The sequence below is a fragment of the Nycticebus coucang genome, chromosome 8 (assembly GCF_027406575.1).
Source record: "Nycticebus coucang isolate mNycCou1 chromosome 8, mNycCou1.pri, whole genome shotgun sequence".
NCBI classification, from domain to species: Eukaryota; Metazoa; Chordata; class Mammalia; order Primates; family Lorisidae; genus Nycticebus; species Nycticebus coucang.
Window position 1 is genome coordinate 58,272,059 of NC_069787.1, and position 13,858 is coordinate 58,285,916.

Below are 13,858 nucleotides of genomic sequence, written 5' to 3' on the forward strand. Positions count from 1 at the left end.
AAAATCAATTTAGAATCTGTTCAACACTATGAACCTACTGGCAACACATATTTTAAATTATTTTACTATTTAGCTGGTCTTCTCGACAAGATTGCAAAACTCCTTGAAGACACTGTAAGCTCCCATGACAAGGACAGCAGAGAATCGCCACTTAGAAACAGGTGCTATTCCAAGCCTTCTGCCGCCAGGAACACTGGCTCCCCTCTGCCCACCTCCACCGAGTCAGACTTCCCTGGGGCATCTGGCACCATGCCCAGTACACATAAGCACAGCCAAAACAGCAACTGATTCACTGAAACATCAAATCCCTACCTCCAACCTTACTTTGCTTCTGGATCAGCATACTTTGGCTTAATTTTAACTACTACCTGTTAGAAGATCTCCAAAAGAATTCAAGTCAGGGAGACACAGATAAAAATGGGGGATTAATATGAACAAGAGCTAGCACAACATATTTCTACAGTTAGCACAGCACATGAATAAGCTGAGGGATCTGTTCTAATCCAAGTGTGAAAATGAGCAGCATGGCTGTAGCAAGTGAGCCCTGGCCAGAGCAGGCTGCCAGAAAGAGCACAGACATCCAGGCTCCCCTGTGGCCACTGGAGCCCACGCCACTCCAGGCCACTTAGGGATCTGTGGAAAAGATGGGAATGGCCTTGTGACAGGGCCAGGGGTAGCAGCTGAACCTCCTGCCTGGGGAGGCAGGGTTGGCACAAGCTAGAATGGCAGGGGCTCTCCGTGTGAGCCAAGGCTCCCAGCAAATCCTTCTCTCCACCTGGTATCACACCAAGCAAAGCAGGTCTGAGGAGCTCCTAGCTCTCAAGGGTTTGGAACAATAAATCACAGCCAATGGAACTAAAAAAGAAAGGGTCAAATGCCCAGGTGGAAGGGCATTTGACCTAAATGTCTCAGGGCTGAGATAATTATGTCTTAAACCTTTATAACTCTCTTAATTCTAAGCACCACTCTTTACAACAAGTATTCACTTCATCTTTACCAAACACCATGCATTTCTAAGATGCAGAAAGGTTAAAATGCAATTTCTGCTCTTGAATTCACATTCCAGGATGGGATTTTTTTTTTTTTTTGAGACAGAATCTCATTATGTTGCCCTCAGTAGAGTGCTATAGCATCACAGCTCATAGCAACCTCAAACTCTCGGGCTGAAGCAATTCTCTTGCCTCAGCCTCCTGAGTAGCTGGGACTACAGGCACCTGCCACAACAACCGGCTATTTTTTGTTTGCAGCTGTCATTGTTGTTTAGCAGGCCTGGGCCAGGCTGGGACCCGCCAGCCTCGGTGTATGTGGCTGGCACCCTACTCACCGAGCTACAGGCGCCGAGTCACAGGATGGGATTTCTTAACCCAGGACTTACAAGGTTTGGGACACAGATCCAGACTCAAGATGCATAGGTTAAATCCTGGCCAGGCTACCCATTAGTTCTGTTCCACAGAGCACTATACTTCTTTGTGCCTCAGTTTCCTCATCTGCAAAATACAGATAATAACAGAACCTAACCTAGCTCTCGGGGTTGCTTGGAGGAGTTAAAACAAATAAAATGCCTAGAATAGGCTGACAGTAAGTATTATAGCCGTGTCAGCTGTCGTAAATATATAGCATTACCTTGTAGGTACTAACCCACAGAACACATATGACTTTTAAAGGGACTAATGACTACCTTGAAGTTATGTTTACAATTTACACACCCATGCATGTATGTCTGTTCTCAGAGGGCAACATCCATAACTGATGACATTTATCAAATTCCAAAGAAGCAGAGCTGACAGGAAGCTAGGGGACAGGGACCACAGGAGAGAGAATACAGGAGGGATTCATAGAAGTTACGGGCGGCGCCTGTAGCTCAGTCGGAAGGGCGCCGGCCCCATATACCAAAGGTGGCGGGTTCAAACCCAGCCCCGGCCAAACTGCAACCAAAAAAAAAAAAAAAAAAATAGCCGGGCGTTGTGGCGGGCGCCTGTAGTCCCAGCTACTCGGGAGGCTGAGGCAAGAGAATCGCTTGGGCCCAGGAGTTGGAGGTTGCTGTGAGCTGGGTGAGGCCACGGCACTCTACGGAGGGCCATAAAGTGAGACTCTGTCTCTACAAAAAAAAAAAAAAGAAGTTACATTGATTTACGTCTTCATTTTAATCCAGGAAAGGATAAAAGCTAAGTAGCTCTGTCCAGTAGAACTTTTCTGCAATAATGGAAACGTTCCTTATCTGCACCGTCCCAAAACAGTAGCCATCGGCCACATGATGCACTCGAAATGTGGCTAGCAAGAGGGAAGAAATGACTTTTTAGTTTAATTTTTATTCTTCTTTTTTTTGGGGGGGGCGGGAGGGAGAGACAGTCTCACTCTGTCACCCTGGATAGAGGGCCTTGGTATCATAGCTCACAGCAATCTCAAACTTTTGGGCTTACGTGATCCTCTTGCCTCCTGAATAGCTGAGACTATAAGCACCCACCACAATGCCCAGCCAGTTTTTCTATATTTTAGTAGAGATGGAGTCTTGCGCTTGCTCTGGCTGGTCTTAAACTCCCGAGCTCAAGCTATCCGCCCCCCTTGGCCTCCCAAAGTCTTAAGATTACAGGCATGCGCTACCATACCCTGCCTAGTTTAATTTTTAATCAATTTACATTTAAATAGCCATATGTGGCTAATGACTACCATTTTGAATATCACAGAGCTAGTCAGTTCAAGAAGGAACAAATCATAGGCAAAGAGAACAGATGTAATGATGCAAAACGTTCCATGATGTATTCAGAAATCATGAGTAAAACATCACAATGTAGGCAGGGCTAAGGAAGGGTGGACGCTGAAGCAGGTGCAGAGAGGAGAGAGGGGCTGGGCCAGACTGTGAAAAGCCTTGCGTGCTGCACTTGAGTTTGGACTTGACACTGGAGACAGAAGAAATGTTCTCTATCAGCCAGAGTTCTCCAGGGAAACAGAACCAATAGGCCATATATCAATAAGATTTAGTAAGGCATTGGCTTGTGTGATTATATTGGCTCCTGTGATTATAGAGACTGGCAGGTTCAAAATCTTCAGGGTTCAAAATCTCCAGGTAGGCTGGGGACCCAGCAAATGGCCAGTGTTGCAGTGCAAGTCCAAAGGCCATCTGCTGCAGAATCCTCTCTTGCTCAGGGAAAGTCACTTTCTTGCTTCATCCAGGCCTTCAGCTGATGCGGTGGAGCTCACTCCCACTGAGGAGGGCACTCTGATTTACTCAAAGTCCACTGATTTAAATGTTCATCTTACCCAAAAACTCTCTCAAAGAAACACTCAGAATATTTGACCATACATCTGGGCATCATGGCCCAGCCAAGTTGACACATAAAATTAGCCATTACCTGTGCTAAAGTTTTTGCACAAGACTACCAGCAGAACCAACTCTGATGAGGTAATTCAGCTGGTAGGCAGTGAAGAGAAATGGAGGCCTGAGATGGCAGGCAGATCAATTGAAAGGCTATTTCAATAGCCCAGGAAAGACATGGAAGCTTATACCAAAAAGGTATCAATGAGAAATGAGTCATTTAAATTAGTGTTTGCTAAAGGAAAGTATGAATGAATTCTTTCACTTTACAAAACATATACAAACACATATTCTTTTATGGGAAGCCAGCATTTCCTTATAGATCTCTAACTCAGTGGAGAAAGAGAAAGCAAGTTTTTCATACACCATAAACGCAGGGAAGTGATCAGCAGAGAGATACAAGCAGTTACTGTATTTCCCTGCTCTGTGGGTCATACATGTCCACCTCTCTTTCTAACCAGAGCCTTATTAGTTGGTAAACCATAGTATAAACATGATAAAGGCTGTTAGCTGCTTCCCAAGGTCCATTCTTCCCTGCTCAGAAATAATCCTTCCTAACTACCTAAAGGACTCTAAGCCAAGCCTCTCTTGCAGCTACCTATGACTATATGACTGGGTTCTAGCAATGAATGGAAGTAGTGTGTTATCTGGGACTTTCCAGTAGACTCTTTAAAAATAGGAGGGACATATGTCCCTTCCTGTCTTCCTCCTTCTGTCCCAAAATGCATGTGTGATGGCTGGAGCTTCTGCAGCCAACTTGGACTAAGAGGTGACTTTGAGGATGGAAAACACAACCAGGATAAAGCAGCAAATTGGTCTAGGATGATCATAGAATCACAACACTAAGTAGATCTAGCTCTCAGATGACCACAGAGTCTCCAGCACCAATCTCAGACTGCCTAATTAAGTTGTTCTGTTAGTTGAGAGAAGGAATCCTGTGTGCTTATGCTACTATTTGAATATTTTTTCACTCAAATCCAAATGGAATTCCTAATTGTTAGAAGATGAAGCTATTATTTTGTTGACAAGGCAGTTCAGATTTCAGAATTTCAGGCTGCAGACCTTCATCTCTCTATTTTCCTATGGGCTGGGATGTTGTTATGGAGCCAGGCAGCAGAGAAACTTACATAAACTAATACGGTGCCTTACACCTCCAATAACACCTCAAAGGAGCCCATGACAGATGCCTTCTACCACCTTGGTTGAGTGCCCAGGTCAGTGTGAAAATAGACCTCCCAGTCCTCTCTGTATAAAGGGAAACTTCACTAAGCTAGCCTTACCCTGAGATCAAGAGACTTAAATACAAAGAATGAGAAAACTGTAGAAGATTTTGATATACTACCACTTCTAGAAATAAAAAGGTCAAGCACTTTCTCCGGAGTGTGGTGCCTTGCCAAAGGCCTGGGGAAATGTACTTGGGGTTGATATGAATCAATGAGCAAAGGGCATCTTTCTCTTCCATTCAAACCACTTCTTCAAAGCAAAACATATAAAGTCAGGCTTCCTAACCCAAGTTCATCATTGCCTTAACTGAAGCAAAGAGGCACTCTTTCCTCTACGAGAGCATGAGCTCCCCAGTGTCTAGGAAAGTTCTAAATGGAAAAATTAACAAACTAATAAATGATCAAACTAACTAGCAAAAGCACTCAAGTACAGAGAAGGGGAGAAAGCTGGAAGGAGGCAGAAACCAGGAAGTGATAGGCGAAGGCAAGGGAAGGAAGAGCTGAGGAACCTTCATTCCAGAAGGTTCTTTAGAAGAGACCTAGGTAATGTGGCCTCTCATGAAGCCCTTTGGAAATGTCTGGAGTTGACCAACTCTCAGCAACCAAGCTAGTGAGGGGTGGGAGTGGAGGGACAGAAAAAGCCACCAACTGTCTCCAATCTTAGAAACCCCATTTCTTCCTAGAAATGCCAGCTGGGAGATAGCAGGAGCAGCCATGTGGGCACGCCGAGTGCTTCTCAGCACACGAAACCCTCCTGCACGTGTCCTGTCTGGTGCCTGCTCAGGGCTACAGCTAAGAGAAGACAAAACAGGGACCCAGAATCCCGCCACAGCTCCATGTGCCATGAATTCAGGAACTGAGACAGGGTAGTTCACCCCAAAACTACTTTCTCCATCTGGCTGACGCCTCAACACCACAACTTCCCTCTTTGGTAGGGCCAGATTTAGCAAGTAAAAATATAGGCCTCCTAGTTAAATCTATATTTCAGGTAAACAAAAATTTTTTTTCTTTTTTAAAGAATTTAAAGAACTGTGGTCTTACTCTGTCACCCAGGCTGGAGTGCAGCAGTGTGATGACAACACAGAGCAACCTCAAATTCCTGGGCTCAAACAATCCTCTTGCCTCAGCCTCCTGAGTTGTGAGAGCTCCAGGCATACACCACCATGCTTAGCTAATATTTTTTGGGAGATAGGGGTCTCACAATGCTGCCCAGGCTAGTCACAAACTCCTGGCCTCAAGCTATCCTCCTGCCTTGGCCTCCTAAAGTACTGAGATTACACATGTGAGCCACTATACCCAGCCTAAACAAGTAAGTTTTTAGCTTATATCCCAAATATGGCATGGGGAAACCGTATACATAATTATCTAAAATTCAAATTTAACTGAGTTTCCTATATCCTATCTGCCAGCCTTACCTTTGTTTGGAGTTTAAGCTCCACAAGGACATTCCACTGCATAGAATCGAAAACACTGCCCATAGGCTTAGCACCTATCGCTCAGCAGCTAGGGCATCAGCCACATACACCAGAGTTGGCAGGTTTGAACCCAGCCCGGGCCTGCCAAATAACAATGACAACTGCAACCAAAAAATTAGTGCGGCATTGTGGGTGGGCGCCTGTAGCCCTAGCTACTTGGGAGGCTGAGGCAAGAGAATCACTTAAGCCAAAGAGTTTGAGGTTGCTGTGAGCTGTGATGCCACGACACTCTACCGAGAGTGACACATAAGACTCTGTCTCAAAAAAAAACAAAAGAAAGAAAAAGAAAACTCTGCCTAGAGCCTGGATTTCTAAGCATTTCCCTGTTGATGTAATGGGTTTGGTTCTATCTCATACATGCCCAAGTGCTCCTACAGTGTGATGAACCCTAAGCTGGGAATAAGTAGTCTCAGCAGGTTGGAAGCACAGTATCCCAAGCTATGGGAACGTTCTTAAGTCAGAACTATCTGAAAGCCCAGAAAGATTATAAATCTAAGTCATTAACAATAATTAACTCCGGGGCGGCGCCTGTGGCTCAAGGAGTAGGGCGCCTGACCCATATGCCGGAGGTGGCGGGTTCAAACCCAGCCCCGGCCAAAAAAAAAAAAAAAAACAATAATTAACTCCGGGCGGCGCCTGTGGCTCAAGGAGTAGGGCACCGGTCCCATATGCCGGAGGTGGCGGGTTCAAACCCAGCCCCGGCCAAAAACAAAAAAAAAAAAAACAATAATTAACTCCTCACTACAAATAAATTCAGCAGATTCTTAAGGGGAGACTTTATTATAGAGGATATGAAGTCACAACTGGGAGGTGGTTCAAAAGGGGAAGTGGAAAGGTAAGGAACCCAAGGGCACCCCCAAGGTCAGGAATGAGAACAGAAGGTACACCCAAAGTGTGAAAGCAGAACATTGCCATTTGGCCAGGGCCCAAACCTTGTCACCTGGCAACAAAAACCATTAGCAGAAATATATAACATTCTACAGTCTGATTTTCTTTAACTGAAAAATGAGTTACCCTGCCACTCTTTCCAAGAAATGCCTGTGGTTTACAGAAGGGAAAGATGGGGGTTATCTGTGCCAGTGCAATAATTTTATTGAAAACAGAATCAATTAAAAAGAAAAAAAAAATCAGAGGAACATCAAGGTTTCACACAGAGCATGAAACTCCACACCCTGCTTCTCCTCTAACTGCTGTCCTGTGGTGGCAAACCACATCTGTTAGCTTCCAAAAGCACGTCACATGCACCCAGCAGCACTGTCCAGGAGTCTGCCGTACCTCCCTGAGAAGCAACGGGCACAGGGAAAAGGGAACAGCCCGTGACTAACCTCCCAGTTGACAAGGTGACAGAGGGCAGGTCCTCCCACCTAATGCTGCCTGGCTGACCCTGCTTGAACCAGTGCCCGTGCCAGCTTCCTGCCACCTGCCAGACAGGAAAGGGTCAAATGCAGTGGCCCACAGCACCACTGGAAGACAAAATCTCAAGATTACCAACGCTCTCCCTGCTCCAGCCCCAGCCTGGGAGTCCTCATCAGGGCCAGACAGACAGGAGACACAGCCCTTCCAACTAAAACCAAATCCCTGCTCTGCGTCAGGAGCCTTCAACCTGGGTCAGAAGCTACCATCCTTCTCCCTCCCAACACCATCCTAACTCAAGATTCCAGGCTTTCAAAATGCAGCTACTGCTTCCCCAGAATCTCCAGCCAAGATTTTGCAAGGCAGGACGCAATCTTCCAGGCAAGGGAGAGTTAAGAGTCCATGCTCCAAACTTGCTGTAAATCACAGGGAACTCCGCTGTGGGGCTGGTGCCGCATCACCCCACTGCTTGCCCTTGCCTTGGGCAGCAGGGATGACGCAGTTCCCAGGAACTGGCCTGTGGCCACCCAAAGGGGATGTGACCAGGGCAACAGGGATGGACGTCAATGACGCAGACCTTCTCACCCAAAGTCCTATGGTGAGAACTGCCATCAGGCAGGCCAGTGACTCTTCAGAAATGACAGTGACTAGGAAGAAGGGAAGCATGACACAGGCAGGCTAAAGCTCAGGAAGGGTGAGAGAGGGTGCCGCAAGAGAAATAAGTTTCCTAGGGCCCTGGCTGCTTAGAACAAGAGACTCTCAGGTACCCCAGCCCAGGAAAGGCAGGGGCACACAGGGAAATCACCACACAGATGAGCCCCAAATCTGCCTTTAATCTGTGACCCATTCTCCTCAGATGTGCCAGGGTGTTGTCCAGGCTTGCAAACCGTCACGAAATGCCACGCATTAGGCAGCAAGCAGAACCAGGCAGACCTGGGTGTAAATCTTCACTCCCCTCACAGATCTGTGATCTGGGCTCACTCCCCGCTGCCTCGGTTATTATCCCCCCAACTTCCCCAATGACGAGATAATAGTACCACCTTGTAAGTTTGCTCTAAGGCTTAGATGAGATAATGCACATAAGCGACCTATGACCACAGATCCAGGTACCCAGCAGATTCTCAATCCATCAGGGCTGTGGGTAGCCCCTTGGAAAACTTGACTGCTCTAAGCCTAAGCTGCTGCTTCTGCAAATCTTAAAATAGAACAGTAACTCTCTCATGTATACAAAATACTTAGAAAAGTCCCTAGTAAAATTACTCTCTTCTTCCTCCTCCCCTCCGTCTTTAATCTCCGACTCTCAGTACCACACACTCTCCTGGTAAGCTCCGTCTGTCTGATCCTCAGCTTCCCCGTATCCTAGACCATGACCTTCCCACCCAGGTCCTCCCAATCAACACAGCTTCAACATTCTAAAGCATGGATCTGCCACCTTCTCCCAAACCCAGATCCCTACTCTTTCAACTTCCTGTTGGCTATTCAGTTTGAAACCCTGGAGTTTCCTATGACACAATCTTGGCAGCTACTTAACCACTAAATCTGTCACAGTCTCCCTTCACACTCTCTCAGATTAAACCGCAACACTGGAAAGGTTTATGCGAACACCCAGCCCCCAAGACTAGTTTCCTCATCTATAATATGGGGACAAAAGAGGAAGACAGACGATATCCCCACACAGTACAGTACAAATGGTACATAACAGATCATAAAAGCTCAAAAATGGTGCTATTAAAGCGAGGGTTTTGCTTCTCAAACCCAACACAAACCCCCTACTCAAGAGCCCACCACGGCAGCTTTGCAGCTTCTCAGCCAAGTCTGGACTTGAGGATGTCAAGTCTCTCCTCTGGCCACACTGTTCCTCTTGCCTGTAATCCTAGCACTCTGGGAGGCTGAGGCAGGTGGATCACCTGAGCTCACGAGTTCGAGACCAGCCTAAGCCTGAGCAAGACCTCGTCCCTAAAAATAGCCAAGCACTGTGGTGGGCACCTGTAGTCCCAGCTACTTCAGAGGCTGAAACAAGAGAATCGCTTAAGCCCAAGAATTTGAGGTTGCTGTGAGCTGTAACGCCACCGCACTCTACCAAGGGTGACAAAGTGAGACTCTGTCTCAAACAAAAACAAAAAAAAATATATTGGAAAATCCCTTGGATAATGTCAAAATGATTTTTGTATACTTTAAGCTTTAAGCTAACAGTTATGAAATATGCTAATGAGCATGGCGGCAGAGCTGCTGAGGGACACTGTGGACCTCCTCCTACACAGTGTCATCAGAACACCGAGGCAACAGGAAGGAAAGCTTCCTCAGATGCCAGAACAGAAGGCGGCCATGCAAGGAAGCCTCCAAGTTGGAGGGAGGTGGAACAGGAGGTGAAGACCCGGATTCTGGAGCAGCTTCAAACTGGGATCTCTGTTTTGACCAAGATCAATCTCTCGGCCTTATACGATGCATAAATTTGTTACTAGTACATAACATTCTTCGCACCTTCTATCTGTTCTTATGCTTTATAGTTATTTGTTATATAAAATTTCTTATACATGGTCAAAAAAACAAGTGCTAAAATTCCTTTATAATACAAAAAACAAGTACCTAAATAAAAACAAAAATTTGAATTAAAAAATTAAAAAGGAAGGTTTTTTATCCCTGAAAGTTTGGGCCAAAAGTGTGGATTTACATTATACATGGGGGTACATTATACATGGCAAAATACAGCCCCTCTGCCATAGTGTAGCACCACCCTGCTTCTGATGTAGATAAGGCTCCTGGAGGATGCAGACCACACTTCATGTCCCACTATGACCCGCACACACAAAGGGGAGAGGCTTAGGAAATACTCAGGGAGATGCGCTGTTTGTCAATCCCCTGGCTTACTGTAATCCTCCCGTAGTCTCCCTCTGTATCTCAAACAGAGAGTGTACACACCTACTTCAATCCAGATCAGTAACAAAGATTCTACTTCTGGGTGGCACCTGCGGCCTCATATACCGAGGATGGCAGGTTCGAACCCTGCTCCAGCCAAACTGCAACAAAAAAATAGCCAGGTGTTGTGGCGGATGCCAGTAGTCCCAGCTACTCGGGAGGCAAGAGAATCACCTAAGCCCAAGAGCTGGAGGTTGCTGTGAGCTGTGATGCCATAGCACTCTACCAAGGGTGACAAAATGAGACTCTGTCTCTTAAAAAAAAAAAAAAAAATTCTACTTCTGTTCAAAACATCTTACCCCACACGTTTTTTTTTTTGTTTGTTTGTTTGTTTTTTGTAGAGACAGAGTCTCACTTTGTCACCTTAGGTAGAGTGCCATGGTGTCACACCGCTCACAGCAACCTCCATCTCCTGGGCTTAAGTGATTCTCTTGCCTCAGCCTCCCAAGTAGCTGGGACGACAGGCGCCCGCCACAACGCCCAGCTATTTTTTTGTTGCAATTTGGCTGGGGCGAGTTTGAACCCGCCACCCTTGGTATACGGGGCTGGCGTCCTACCAACTGAGCCACAGGCGCCGTCCACCCCACACGTTTTTATAACCAAAGAATACCGAATACCACAAAGCCAGGACCATTGTCCTATTCTGGATATGTTACAACTGGCTAGAACAGTGCCTGAAATGCAATGGTTACCTAGTTAATAGTTATTGGAAGAAATTAAGGGGGGAAAATAAATAACCCACATTTGACATATCCTCGAGTTGGTATCCCACCATTAAGAAACCTCAGTCTCTCCTTCTCCACTTAACAGTCTTCTACAAACAAAAGCAATGACTAGAATTTCCCAACCAAAGAAAACTATAATACTTTGTTCCTGTAGGATTAATACTATATATTATTATTATATATTAAAACTATAATACTTTGTTCCTGTAGGATTAATGTAAGAATTCAAAGAATTATTGATGCACTTGGACCTGGGAGGTTGTTTTTTTTTTTTTTTTCTTTTTGAGACAAAGTCTCATTTTGTCACCCTCAGTAGGTTGAGTGCTGTAGCATCATAGCTCACAGCAACCTCAAACTCTTGGGCTCAAGTGATTCTCTTGCCTCAGCCTCCTGAATAGCTGGGACTACAGCTATTGAAGGCTATTTTTTTCCGCTCTGGCTCAGGCTGGTCTCCCATGAGCTCGGGCAATCCACCCACCTCGGCCTCCCAAGTGCTAGGATTACAGGTGTGAGCCACCGTGCCGGGCCCTTGACTTGCTCATTTCATTTCACACGATTCCCCATCCATTCAAGGACCAGGCCACATTATCCCTTTGGGGTTAGAGGGGTTTTGGTCAGTCAAAAGGTAAATCAGCTACTCCCTCCTCCTCATTTTCAATGCTCTGACACATTTTGTCCTCACAAGCAGCTCAGTACATACTCAACCTACCTGGGGTCACTCTTCCACCCGCATTATCTCCACACTTCACAACAGCCCCCTCCCAGACAGCAGAGGTCTGCTTCCTCTTCTACCCACAGGGTTGTGTGTGCGTGTATGGGTGGGGGGGAACGGGGGTATTTCTGTTTGTTTAAAGTAGCAGTTTTCACTGTCCTGGTTAGTATAGTGGGAGTATCCCCACCTGTTATGCAGGAGACCCGGGTTAGATTCCCCAATGGGGAGGTTCTCTTCCAGCCTGAGCAAGAGTAAGACCCTGTCTCTACTAAAAATGAAAAACTGAGGCCAGAGGATCACCCAACCAAGAGTTTGAGGTTGCTGTGAGCTATGATGCCACAGCACTCTACCAAGGGCAACAAAATGAGACTCTGTCATAAAATAAAATAATAAAGTAGCAGTTTTCACCACAGATACATAATATTGGATAGAAAAATACATCAGGAATAATGCCTTTGATACAAATCCTTTATCACTACGGCAAATTATGAAAATGGCTATGATACTTAGCAGGTGGAGTTTATTTTTTCCCACCTCTTGAATTTGGACTGGGCATTGATTTACATGAGCCAACAGGATGTTAACAAACACATCACAAGCATAGTCTTGAAAAGGGCCTGTTCTTCTTGTTCCTGGAATCTCAGCACCACGTGAAAAAGAGGAGGCTAGCCTGTTGAATGAGACACACAGTCACCTCTACCACCCAGCTGACAACCAATCAACTGCCTGATAGATAAGGCTGAGAAGGGACACTAAGAAAGGGACTTCAACAAGGGGGGTTGGGGGTGGAAAACCTGACCTGCTGAACCAGGAAGTCTGGAGAGCCCGGGAGAATGTGGGTATGAAGTAACCCAGGTAACCAATGACCAATAGAAAAGGGCGATACTGTCTGGAGGTGCAGAGAGAGTAGTGAAAGACTTGCAGCCAATTTCAAATGGATAGAGTATTTATTTCTACCCCTGCAGACCTTTGATTCTCCTCTCTCTTACCTTTTCTCCTTCACGAGGTGGACCCACTTCCAACTTTCTGGAAGTGCTCTAAACTTTCTCTTTGTTCTTCCTAAATAAAATCTCTGTTAACCTTTGTGTAGGTTACTTTTACTTTCTATCCATACTACCTGTGCTTGCTCCAGTTATATTTTCAGTTTCCACTCACTTTTGCTTTCCATTACCACCACACCTCGGTTGAACCTTCTAGCTCAGCCAAGTAATTGAACCAGGTCAACTCAGTTCAGGGAACCAGGACCCAGACCCCCAACAAAGGACTTCCAGAGTGGTGCCTGTGGCTCAGTGAGTAGGGCGCCAGCCCCATATACCGAGGGTGGCAGGTTCAAACCCGGCCCCAGACAAACTGCAGCAAAAGATAGCCAGGGGTTGTGGCGAGTGCTTGTGGTTCCAGCTGCCTTGGGAGGCTGAGGCAAGAGAATCACCTAAGTCCAAGAGCTGGAGGTTGTTATGAGCTGATGTCACGGCACTCTACCGAGGGCAACAAAATGAAACTCTATCTCTAAAAAAAAAAAAGGACTTCCAAGTTCAAGTTCAGCAGACCCCAGCCAATTCACCAAATTATTATATACGTGTGAGATCAGTTATGCCTGAGATCATAAAATCTGCCCAGCAAAATCATGAACTAAATAAATGTTTTAAGCCACTAAGGTTTGGGATGGCTTGTTTTATTGCAAATGGTAATTGATATACAACTCTACTTCATGATTTTTAAAGATTGAGGCACAGAGATTAAGTAACCTGCTAAAGGTCTTATAGTTGGGATTTGAAGCCAGGCAGTCTAGCTCCAAAGGGCCAGCTTCACCAGCTCTCCTACAACTAAGTCACCCTACAAAGTTAAAATGTTTCTTACTTATCTGCTTTTCTTTTTTTTGTTTTTAGAGACAGAGTCTCACTCTGTCACCCTTGGTAGAGTGCTGTGGCATCACAGCTCACAGCAACCTCCATCTCTTGGGCTTAGGCAATTCTCTTGCCTCAGCCTCCTGAGCAGCTAGGACTACAGACACCCTCCACAATGCACAGCTATTTTTTGTTGTAGTTTGGCTGGGGCCAGGTTTGAACTCACCACCCACGGTAAATGGGGCCGGTGCCCTACCCACTGAGCCACAGGCCTGCCCCTTATCTGTTTTTCTAAAG

At 45.9% G+C, this 13,858-nt stretch overlaps 2 protein-coding genes across 2 annotated transcripts in view; both read right to left on the minus strand.

Moving 5' to 3' along the window:
- SH3BP5 (SH3 domain binding protein 5) overlaps positions 1–13,858 on the minus strand; it is a 79,201-nt gene that overhangs the window by 32,302 nt on the left and 33,041 nt on the right. The gene's annotated exons all lie outside the window — the stretch shown is intronic.
- Positions 10,521–13,858, minus strand: part of METTL6 (methyltransferase 6, methylcytidine) — a 138,353-nt gene continuing 135,015 nt past the window's right edge. The window contains exon 7 of the mRNA XM_053599023.1: positions 10,521–10,533. The gene's annotated coding sequence lies outside the window, so the exon portion shown is untranslated. The remainder of the gene's footprint in view (positions 10,534–13,858) is intronic.